This window comes from Pezoporus occidentalis, unplaced genomic scaffold (genome assembly GCF_034315485.1).
Source record: "Pezoporus occidentalis ecotype Australia unplaced genomic scaffold, CSIRO_AGI_Poc_V1 ctg9, whole genome shotgun sequence".
NCBI classification, from domain to species: domain Eukaryota; kingdom Metazoa; phylum Chordata; class Aves; order Psittaciformes; family Psittacidae; genus Pezoporus; species Pezoporus occidentalis.
In genome coordinates this window covers 4,344,389-4,357,107 of record NW_026916262.1, presented here as the reverse complement: position 1 = coordinate 4,357,107, position 12,719 = coordinate 4,344,389, and positions in this window count along the sequence as shown.

Genomic DNA, 12,719 nt, shown 5'->3' with positions numbered 1-12,719 from the left:
CCATATTTTTGCGCCTTTTTTTTGTTTTCCTTATTTAACTGATTTATTCTGAAAAGGACCTAAAGTCCTTTTAGAGTCCTCCCATTGAATGGGAATGTCACTGTAGTAACAAGTACTATACTTACTATACTCAGTTGCATTAACAAAAACTATATTTTCTAGCCAGTGGAAATGAGGACAAAAAACAAAGCAATGATAATGTAGTTACCAGTTAACTGTTACCATGCAATTTGTTGCATCTAAATCACGTCAAGCTTTGTTTAACAGATACATCCAGCTACCTTCAGCTGGCATTCAACCTGGCTCTCAGTCAGTGTGTACCAGTGATTTGGTACTGCTTCTCAGAGTCAGCCTGACATAACACTTCATGTCAGTCTTTTACTTGGTGCCTCTTTGAATGCATGTCCTAAAAAACCAGATTGACTCAACTGCAATAAAAAAATATCCTGTAATAGACATCAATGGCCATCCGCTTGTCCAATACCATTAGAGAATTTAACGTACCCAGTACTACCAAGGTATAATTAGTTTACAGAAATTCTTTATTTCTACAAATGGGAAATGCCAGGACTAACCTCACAGTCATGTGCTTGCTGCTCTGATATGTTAGTCAGAAAAATGAAAACTGATGAATTTGCTAAAGGTTTCTGTTAAAATAATGAAAAATTGATTCCAGCACCACCAGCCACCATGAGAGGAGGCTGCTATGGGACCTGAAGGGTTTGTGGCACTCTGCAGACACTGATCATATGTTTGAATTTTGGCTCTTTGTGGCTATTATATACAGATACTAAATGTCATGCTTTTGAGATGTCTTTACAGAGGTAGAAAATATGATGATTTTAAATGTTGTGGACTATCTTAACTATTTCAGTGAGATTCGGTCAGACAGGTGAAATAATTCAGGAAAGCAACCTTTGGTTAGAGCTTTATGATAGCCCTTCAGTTTGGAGGGCCCACTCTTTGCAGACTATGGGCAAAGCACCTCCAAACACAGGAACACTGGGGTTTCCAACAGCACATAATCACTGAAATTATGTGAAAGCAGGCCACCTCAGACAGAGGCATTTATTATGCCATATTTTTGGCCCTAAAATATAAGCCTCACCAAGCCCAACATGAAGACCAAAATGCACCCCATAGGGTTGCACAGGACCCCAGCTCAGGGCCTTGCCCTTGACCCTCTGTAGAGAAGCCTCTGTCCCATAGGAAGGACTGTTTTCATGTTGTTCTGTCACTGGCTAGCCACCTGAGCTGCATTTCTCTTCAAAGTACCTTTCCCAAATGTGCCCCACTCCTGCCTGAGACCCTGCCATTGTCACCTTCCTCTCTGCAGGGCTGAAGAGGCTGAGCTAGCTGAGCTTGTGAAGCTGCTGAGGCTAACATCAAAGTAGCCACTTTCATGACCTGAAATGATGAATGCGATTCACATTTGCAGCCTCAATTTTCTGTTAATTGACTTCTGCTTATGTGTGTGCGGCTGAGCATCTCATTTTCCATTCAAGACACACAGTTTTTCTTCTATGCTAAAGAAGAAAATAACTGATGAAGTTGCCAACTTGGGCTTACTTGACAAAGCCTTTAATGGCTTGTGAAACTAATAGCCACCTGTGAGTAAAATCCATGGAAATGTAACAAAACTTTGCAGTTGCATCCTGGAAGGAAAAACGTACTTGTTCTGCTTTGGAAGGATGGGGACATCAAAACTGCATCAGTTCCAGTGGGTGTAATGAAAAACCCCAGGGGATTATCCATATGACTTGACACCTAGAGGAAATGCTGGATAATTGCCACCCACAATTTTGAAACGATGGATGACTAACAAACTCCACTGCCAGTCAAAGAGACAGTTTAGTGGGAAGGATGATTCATATGAGAACAATATAACTTTTTCTTCTTTTTTATTTTTTTTGGCCTACCTGAAGGTGGTAAAACCGAGGCAAAATAGTCACTAGTAACCGAAACAACCACCAGGTAGAAAAGGTCATTCCAGTCTTTTTTGGTGGCTGCTGGTTGTTTATACTCTTACAGGAAAGTACAGAATCTTTGTGAATCCTCAGGTGAGAGTGAGTATGGTGCAAACACAGTGAGTGTTGTGACTCCATGGTGTCTGATATTTTGCTTGGTTTAGTAATGACCCATGTGATTTTAGGACAGCCATGTGCTTCCCACTGTGTAACTTTGATCTTATGTGGTAGAGTTTGCCTGTGTCATAACTGCTTATCATATCTAGCCAGTATGAAGCACTGTTGTTTTGAAAAAGCCACTTTTGTGATAGGCACGTAACAGTTTCACCAACACCTGTAGCTAAAACTGGAGTAAGCTAGTTAATCTGTTTTGAATAGCCTTCAAGATGGATGAAACAGCCTTCAGCAAAGGAGAACAGGTGTGGTTTGTCCATGCAGGCAGCCCCCTGCCTAGTCTTTTCCAGGAGAAGTGTTGATTCACATTGTTGATCTGAAGAAACCCCACTAGGTTCTTCTTGTAAAAAATCTGAAGTTTTATGCCTATGGCATGAACTGTTTAATTCAATGTTGGCTTTGCCAACATTTCTAAGTATTGGGGTCAAAAGCAAGAAACCTGTATCCATGCTGAGACACTGCAGTAAATTACAGCCACTGCTGAGAGGAGTTTCACTCAAAAAATCAAGCCAAGAAAAATTCCCCCAACTAAAGAATCTATAAGTGTGATGCCTAATTTAAGCTAATTGTCCAGGCGGGAAGAGTTGAATCCTGAGGTGCCAGTTTCTGTCTTGACTATAAATTGAGCTTGTGTGACAAAAAACGTTAAACATCTAACCTGTAGCAGAGAGAAATCCCACTCAATCTGTCTTACTTGTAGGCATGGGGATGCTTGCGGGATACATTTTAAAGTGCTGACTGCTGTATTTGGTAGCTGCTAGGCAATGATGGACAATAACACGTTTTGACCCATTCACAGTGGAACCAAGGTTCCCTCTGGTTTGTGGTTACAACTACAAGATCAGTTGTATCTTTGCCCCTCCTGCAATCTCACTGGAGTACCACTTTCAGGTAAGGAACCCAGATCTACCCTTCTAGCAATGCAGGGTCAAAACCTGCTCTTGTGCTAGCACACACAGGCAAGTCTGATGTTCATAAGACGCATTCCTTTAGGAGGAATGGTCAACAAAAAATGCTGTTGGTGTAATAATATAAGGAGCACAATCAGAAGGCCCTAAGAGTCAACAAGGAATATTAAAATGGGAAAGGGCATATACGGCTTTTAGTTTTAAATAACTCACATTATTCCCTTAAAATTTATGTAGGTCCTACTTCTCCCAAGTGCAATCAGTCATGGCACACAGGGTTCTGCCCGTTTTCTTACAGATTGTCTGCGCACCTGCTGCTGGTCTTAAAGATAGATGTTGTTTTGATATCTGTGACAGTGCCACATTTACGGTCGGATTCAATTACTTTCAGGGTCTTTTTTCCATCCTAAATGACTCTATGATTCTATGATTCTATCTGCATGCTTTGACCCATACAACAGAATAAAGATTTTACCCATGTTAAGACAATATTTCAGAGGCCCCAGCCCCTGTGAGCTCAGCTAAGCATCAGATTCCTGCGTATTCTTAAAACTATGTAAGATTGATTTAATTCTTTAATGTCTTTCAGTACATAACAGATTAAGAGGAAAAAACTCCATCATATGCTACAGATATTATTGATTTATCCTACAGTTTTTATTATGTTTTTTCCCTAGTCTCTGATCCCCAAATCTTGTATTTACTACCCTTCCTCGAAGTGAAATATGCAATCATCTCATAATTCAATGAGAGGATGTGATTAGAATGGGAGTCTGAAAACTTCATTTCTACTGAATTTCAATTATCTCTGGTACACAACCAGATGCACACAAACCGTTATTGAATATGAAAACTCTATTCATTTCTCTCTCTCAAAATTATTTGCATCGCACTCAGAAAAAAGAAATCATCTTTTCAAATAGGAAAGTGAGTCCCTTCTAAATAGATGTTTTAATTTTGATGAAAAGCACTGAAGAACTACAAGAAGTGAAACAGTCAGCACTATAAGATATAAAGGATCTTACTCAAAAGTTTTATATTTTTAGTAAAGCTGAGAAGAGTTTCCATTAAAGTTAATTTGCATAAATTGGTTTCTGAGCAGATTGTTCCTCACTACTGACTATGGAAATAAAGATCCTCTGCAATTAAAGCATCCTGTTACCAGCTATAGTAAAAATGTTAAGTACGTGCTTAAATCCACATTCTCAGATTATATCCATGTAAAGAAAGGATTAAGAAATGTTTTCAGTGTTTAAGCATGGGGAAAATGCTATGTTGGTTCAAAGCTTGAAATTAAGATTTAACATCCCTATTTTGAAGCTAGCTATAGTTAAAGCTTTATTAATATTTTTTACTTCCAGAATATTTAAGCTTATTTCTGTGAGCACTAAACCGTAGCATTTCATCCTTGTATACCTTTTATATTTATCTATTTGTTTCTCATTAGACACTTGCAATAACCATTTAACTATATGGATAAATTTGTAGTTATCCCCTGTCTATTTCAAGTACGGCATATGGAAATCCCACCTACCTGTTTGGCAGTGTAACCTGTTTGGTAAATTCAAGATGATGTGATATGGCAATTGCATAACAAGGAGTCAAGGTAGCACGACTGCCAGGATTAGGAAAGACAAGGAAGGAATGACAGTGTTACAAATAACTGCCCTCAGTTTGTGGTTTGTGGTTGTTTCAGTCTATTTTAAATCTTTCAAGACTGAAGGGCAGTGAAGAAAAAAAGTGATACAGATAAGAGAGGAAAATCTCTTTTAACTTTACTGTATCTAAGCTTGAAAGGTCCCTGGCATTCAGAGTCCTGTACTCTAAAAGGAAACTGCAGCTCGAGGAAAATTTGAGTGTTTATCTTCTAAGTTTAATTCCATTAGTGCAAGTCATATACATTTTTTAATGTGGCACAGAAAGCATTTCAGGATCTAACTGAGGATATTTTCTGGTGCCAATTTTTTTTTTTTTTTTGTGCTTGAAGCAAAATTATCATCTGAATGGTCCATTTACCAGGTCATTTCCATGGTAATATTGTCATTCTTAACACAAAGTGGAAGGAACTGTACTGTTTCCAGCATCTACAGACTGATTAGAGTAATGGACTCGTGGGAAAAAAGATTAGGGATTTGTCTCAAAACCAAGAGGCACTTTGACTAGGAAGGGACCATCAACAAGCCTGCATTTGCCTATTAAAATCAGACAGTCACTCAAACCATCCTTATTAGCCTTAGCTGTCACAAAACAGGTGGATCTTCTGCTTTAACCCAGGTGTACTTGGTGCCTAATCCTAACACCATTAACCCTGCTGCTGTCTGTAACACCCACAAGAAAACAGCATCACAGAAAAAAGCAGCATTGTGGCCTAATCCTTATAAATTACCTAAATCAGCACCTTTCAGTTGCCTGTTGTAGAAGGGGCATATATACGGATTGTGAAATGTCAGGCATTTTGTGCTCTTTAGCAAACTGCTGGGTAAGATCTGGTGTTCCAGAGTAACAGGACCTCTCAGGTTCACTAGGAGCCTTTCCAGATGCTGGAGAGATAACAGGTTCTAGGCCATTTTGTCAAGTGAGAACAATCTCTTCCCTTCTTCTTGCCCTTGGGTCCTGGTGATGCTGAAACCAGTAGAAATGTGCATATAAACCAAAGATGTATGGTTGCACAGTATAGGCTGCAGGAAGCAGTTTGGCTTCTCTTGAAGTTGAATAAAAGTGAACAGGAGGAATGCAAGCTCTACCCCAGGTGGCCATAACTCCTCCTTTTCTCCTTTGGGATGTATCCGGTGATATTAGTTGGTACTAACCTGCTTGGCTGAATCTCTCCCATAGCTACAGTCCAGAAATATATATTTGTTACAGTAGAAGCAGAGCAAAACAATTACAAGAAACTAGTTTTTTAAAAAAAGGAATCAGAGAAAGCACAGGGAGCACAAAAGAAATTTTTTTTTTTTCAGTCTGCAGTGCCACTCTGAAGTGTGGTGAGCCCATGGGAAGCCTACCCCCCGCCATCTGGGAAAAGGCCATGGACCCCAGAGCCATGAACAGATTTGACGAGAGGGGCTGTTTGATCCTGCCCATGGTGGTGCTCCCAATGGGCTGATGCAGGGGATCTCCTTAGTAAAGCCCCTTCTCATTTAGCCCTGAAGGGTAGCCAAGGGCAAGCTCCTTTCCTATTCCTCAGTATGAGGGTCACTGGCATGGGGAGCTTGAGTTGAAAACAGTTCCCCTTGAACATGGGAGATCTTATCATGGAAGCTCTTTTTTTTAAATATAGAAATCAGGTGGATCTCTGGAAGAGAACAATCATACAACGTATACTGCTTGCTTTTGTGGTTTGAAGATGATAAAGAAGTTTCCCTGTTTACTGTTCAGAACAGCTTCTTGGAGTGTATTTCATTGCACCGGAAGCCAGCTGGCTGATGCATTGTAATGGTATGGCATGGATGGAAGTAGTCGTATGGCACCAGTTATATTACAATGTGAAAGTAACCAGCTGAATGCACTCTGTATGGAGCAGAAACACTGTTTTCTACAAAAGGCACCACCAGACAGAAGTATTTTGCTGATAACATTTGCTAGGGTGTAAGGATCTATCAATTAACTTCAGAATCTTAACCTACAATGCCCCAGGTACTTTTATATCTTTCCTAAATTGCTTTCAGGCACTTTTTCTGCTGCTTACTGTGTTTCCCAGACTGTATTATATTACACTGATCACTGACTACCTGGGGGCTTTCACCCACTCAGGGAAAACCATTGTTTGAACAGCTTCAGCATGTAAAAATGAAAATGAAGTTAAATAGTACATCTTTTATTAGAACATAGCCCTGTATGATAAAAAGCATAGTATGATTTAAAAACAACAACTATGGATGATGTTAAAATAGATTAATAGGTGACTTCCAGAACTCTTATCAAGTGAAGGACGATACAGATCAGTGTGACTTTTTCATTTCATTGAAGGCCTATAGTTTTGCCAAAATGTGGGTAAAGTTTGTGAAGTTCTGATTTGTACAAGTTTCAGTCAAAATTCTCAGTTCTGATTTTGTTTGACATGTCTCCTTTTGACATGCAAAAGATATGGGAATCACACATTTGCATTTAGTATTTTAATTGCCGAGTCTAAATTTGGCAGTGTCTCCACCTTAATGGAACTTAATGGTGCTGTAATTGCTTGGTGGTGTCATGGAAAATCAATTCCTGATTATGTTCAGGAATAGCACTTTCATGTCTCAACTGAATTCAGACACACAGACATTCTTGACAGTGGAAAAATATGCCACAAAACACCTCTTCATCAGCCCTGATGATAAACAGTGGCACTAATGTCTTGATAACAGCTTTGGTCTTTTTTTGCAACAAATATTTTCTTTATATTTTAGCACATCTAATTAAACTGCCCTCTGGGTCCTAAGAAGTAATTTTATGTTTATATTAGAGTAATTAGCCTGCATATAGTATTAAAAATTATATGTGCTTGAGAAACTCTTATCTTTATTATAGTGTATGTATATCATGCTTTACTACTGTTTTCTTTTAACCAGAGTGATTGCTTATGAAACCAACTGCTCTAAATTAAAGTTTTTCTTTCCAGAGGAATTGTCCCACAGCAAATGCACAGATTTGCTTCACGGCTGAGGAAAGCGGTGAATGTTAAACTTCACAGCTACCAAGTGACCTCTGATTAAGAATAGCTCAAAAGTGGTGTTTACACACAGAGTCATACATTTGGTGGCTTGCCTCAGGGCATTGTGCTGAATCAAAACATTCTCAAGTGCAGTCAGAAAATGATTCAAGCATCTGAAAACAGCTGGAAATCTGAGCCATGCAGCATTAGTGGTGCCCTTAGTGTTGTATTGACATTTGTTAATCAGCCTCGCTGGTGGCTGGGACATGTAGGTTCACATGGGGTCCCTAAGAGTTCACATGGGAGACTCTCACAGGCTGCCTCCTTCCCAGATACCAAATAATTGCTTGAAAAAACACAGTGTGTGGTGTTGCTGTAGTCCTCTGAACTGGCTCGGCTGGTAAAAGGGATGAGCTGCATTTGTGATGTGGGAGTTGATTTCACACTGTTGTAGCTGGCCTCGGAAAGCTGACCGCTTGGCAGGTCAGCCGAGCAAGGCTTAATGTACCATGTGTTTTGGTGGAGAATGAAGATGCTGGTAGAGGGGGCAAGTCTGGGGGTGAAGACCAGTCTGGTATGCAAACACGTGGCAAGGAACAAAAGGATACCGAAACACAAAGCTGGCCATTGCAGTGCAGAAGAAGGAATGTTACTGGTGGAAATCCTGTTACAGAGGAAGTCAGTGGAAATGCTTCAGCAGGCTGCAACACAAAACCAGTACAACTGTAAATGCATTAACAAAATGTAGATCTGGCATGTTTGTCAAGTAGTGGTAGGTGGAAAGGAGGTTTGCCAGTGTCCCTTAGGCTGCTTGTTAGCAGAACACCTTCTCAGCAAAATCTCATGTTCCAGTGGGAACCTGGACACCTTCTAGTCCTGAGGTCTGTAAGAGCCACGGGCTGGGGCTCTCCACTTATCTACAGTTACTACTGTTACCAAAAGAAATCAATCCCTGACATTAGAGGTCAAGGAGAAGAAAAAGCAGATAGGAATCTAGTTTCCTCTTTCTTGTTTCTCTCTTTACATGTCAGGAACCAGACACCTGTGGGCCAGGTCAGTTCCTCATCTGAGTAAAGTGTTCCTTGGAAGCAGATGAGATCCTGAAGCTACTTTTAAAAGAAAAAGCAAAGCTGGTATTGCGAGTGTCACAATGTGCGGTTCTGACATGGTTTTTCTTGGTGACATGTCCTCAGAAAACGGCAATAAAAGAGGGAAAAGAACACAAAATTGTGGGGGAAACGCTTCATGTCTGCCTCTCCTGTGGCATTCTAGAGATATGTTTGCTCATTTTGATACACCTAGCAACTGAGTTCATGTGCCTCACGTGTTGAATGAAAGAGGTAGAGCTGATCAAATACGCCAAGCTGAAACTGTCACTTCTCATGAAGCTGGCTGACAAAGACCTATTCTGGTGTGATGATCTGGGAGTCTTTTAGCACTCCCTGTTGGAAGTCTGCTGTTTGACTTCTTGTTGAAATATCTTCATTGTCTTATCTTTTCTAAATGCAGCTTTTTGTCCTCTCATGGGATGTTATCTGTCAATCATCCAAACTCCCTGCTGCTTTGGTAATTAGATAGTTCTTGATCAGAGGCCAAGAAATAAAAAGGTGAGCCCTGCTGTGAACTGAAAGGAGGAAGCTAAAATGGAATTACAGATGAGAGTTGGAGACCCGGCTTCAGTGCTAATAGACATTTGCAACCCACGCTGACCCCTATGCTGGGGTGAAAATACATGGGAGCTAATTTTTCCTCTGTTAGGAAGCACTACAGACTATCATTCAAATGGTCTCTGAAAAGGTCTAGAAGATGTATGTAACTTTGTAGTATTCATCCTTTGGCTCTCTAACATGAAAATGGTCTTCTACTTCTGACTACTCTGTCACCAACATCTTCTTGTGCATCACTATGTCTAATCCTGTTGCAGCCCAGGCATCAGAATTTCAGCATGATGCCCAGCATCTTCCCTGTTAGGTTTGACTTTGGTCAAAATAAAGAAGAATTTTCATACAAATGAGGTAAGTAAGTTTAGTCCTGTTGAGTGAATTGCAGTCAAGCGCTTTGATCTAAGCTTAAGGTTTTCAATTGCGTATTTAGCTGCATTATTGAGAAAGACATGTCTTTAGATCCACACGAGCCTGGGCGTTAGTTTCTTGTGCCAACAGAGTTTATTGAATTTCAAGGGCTAAATTTAGTCTTGGCCCAAATGGATATAATCGAAGTTACTTCAAAGAATGAAGGAATAACATTTAATTTAAAATCAGGTTTTTATCTGGCAGAAGGGAATTCTGCTAGCTAAAAAAGTTATTCTGAAGAAATGGATCATTCCTGGTTCTTACAGTAGTATTCAGAGTGTTTTTGTTTATCACTATTTCAGATTGTCAGGTATTCCAGATGAGAGGCAAAGGAAGGCAAGCTGGTGAGAAATTATATTCTCTAATTCACTCATATTATGCGTGTGCCTACAGAAGCATTTGAATATGCTTATTCTGATCATTAGTTATGTGCATTCATACAAAACATAGTGATAAACTGTACATTTATTCTGATCCTATGATCCACATTCAGTGGCAAAGGAACTCCTTTCCTGTAAAGTCTCCCAGGGACTGATCAATTGGATGAACTCAAGTCCACCCAAATCAAATCTGGGACATGCAATTACTTTGCAGATGGTGATTCAGGGTGAGAGTCATGGTGATTCAGGGTGAGAGTCATGGCCTTTTTCATTACTTTTATGGTATGTAATGAGAACACCAAGACTGAGACATTGTGTCCTGTAGGATCTTCCTGCCTGGGTTTCTCTTTCTGAGGGGAGTCTGGAATGTCCTTCCGCTCTCTTGCAGCACGTTTCTAGTGTGTGTTTTTTTTTTTGAAGTAGAGGAAAATTTATTGTTATATTCTTGGACCACAGTGCATTAATTGTGGAATCCATCTTTACTTCTTCTCACAGTAGAACTCATTCCTCCAAGGGCCAACTTAAGGCTGAAGAAGATCCTTTTGTTCACACACCACACCTGCTTCTCACTCTTGTCCCACTGTGGGGACAAAGCCACTGTTCCTGCAGTATTTAATCCTAAAGAAAAGCATAGCATATGCTGGCTGTCCCTCTACTCTGCTCTGCTCTACTCTACTCTTCCCTACTCTACTCTACGCTACCCTGCCCTGCCCTGCCGTAGCCTACCCTACCTCACCTCACTGCTCCTCTGCTCTGCTCTGTGCTACTCTACTGTTCTCTTTGATGCACTTCAGCCATTCTCTTTAATCTGAACACATTCTCAGCTTGAAACACATACCAAATCAACTTCTCTTTTTTTTTTCTTTTTTTTTTTCATAATTTAGCCTTTGTGTGTGAACCTAAGAACAAGAACAGGAATGAAGCATTTTCTCATTATATATGTAAGCTTCATTTGTCACCACTGGAAAGAAAATGAACATCTGCAAACATATTTGTAGGGGAGCTGTCAGACTGGCTGGTTGTAGATAGCAAGGAAAGGTTAGTACAATCCTTTCTACAGACCTTGTAAGTCATTGGGAGAGTACATTGCAAAGCACCTGAGCTGTCAAGGCAAGAATAGCCTCTATTCCTGTTTTCTTATGATCTCAGATGAATGCCGGAGATATAATGAGAAAGAAATAATGAAAAAGAAATAGGATGTTGTACATAATGCAAAGCTTCTCCTCTTTCTACAGAAATTATAATAATTGAATAACTAGACCACTGCCTGCAATAACTTTGAGTTCCAAAGAGCTGTCAGTGTGAATACCCCTGTGTGGCTGCACTGTTGTCATTTACAAAAGATGCATTATAAAGATTCAGCGAATGCTTTTTTTTCTCTCCTACATCTGCATTGCTAAAAGCAGTGGAAATTTCCTTAGAATGAGTAAACTCAGAAAAGTAACGTGGTTCCTCCCTGTGGGCTTGGTAACTTCTGATAATTTAACAAGTCGAAGCACTGTTTTGGAATTATTGTTGAGATTCTAAATCTGGACCTACATTTTAATCACTAAAAAAGATTAAAAATTGGACACATATTTTACCCCTATTTGTGTATGATTGACATTTATGTAGGGCTTGTCTACATATCTGGAAATTGTCAAGGATGCCAAAGAGCTTCAGTAGTGAATATTTGTTAAATGAAGGACACCAACAGGGCTTCCTCTACTGAAGGTGGTTGTCCTTATAACATGCACCATTTGGAGATAAATTCTGTCTAAAAAGAATTTTATTTAACATATCCTTTGCGATGAATGTTGGTAACTGTTCACCTTCATGAAAGTTCCTTTCAAGATGTTAATTTTGAGAATGTATCAAACCCAGCAAATTTAATACAAAAGAAAATATAAATGTATCATGTTGATTGCAAAATGCAGCTGGACAATTAATGGAAAACCCATCAAATTCACATTTATGAACCCATCTCGTTGGATTTTACTGTAATTGAAGAAAAGTTGTACTTTAGTTTTTGCCTAAGTTTAAGTATATACAGAAGCCCCTCTAACCCAAAATCAGCATCTCTTTCACCTTGACTGGACAAAACACCTTGCAGGTTTGTTGATGGATTTTCTCTGTATTGATTATTTAGCCCAATTCCTGTTATAACAAGTCATATTGCAAGTCCCAAAATAAAGCTGGATGGAAAGCCAATCATTCATTTTATAACGATTCCACAATTTGGAATATTTCCATTCTGAATTGCCAGTGAAATGAAAAGCTGAACAGAGTGGCAGAGGCTAAACTAAATCATTCCCTTGACAGAACGAAAACAATTCATTTCAGCTATGATTTATATCCTGCACTATAATATAATAGAATCTGAAGGTATAAAACGGCCTATAGTTTTAAACAAGACTCTTAACTTTTTCAGAATGCTCTATTTATTTATGTTCCTGAAGTAAATTTTTCTGCAAAACTCAACCTGTTCATGGAAAAAAAAGTTTGCTTTCAGCACAAGGTATTTTTAGTCAGTTGGTTTAAAGTTCTTTTCCAAAGAATACAGTGCAGGAGGAAAATCTTTGTGTAAAAAAATTTCATTCATTAAA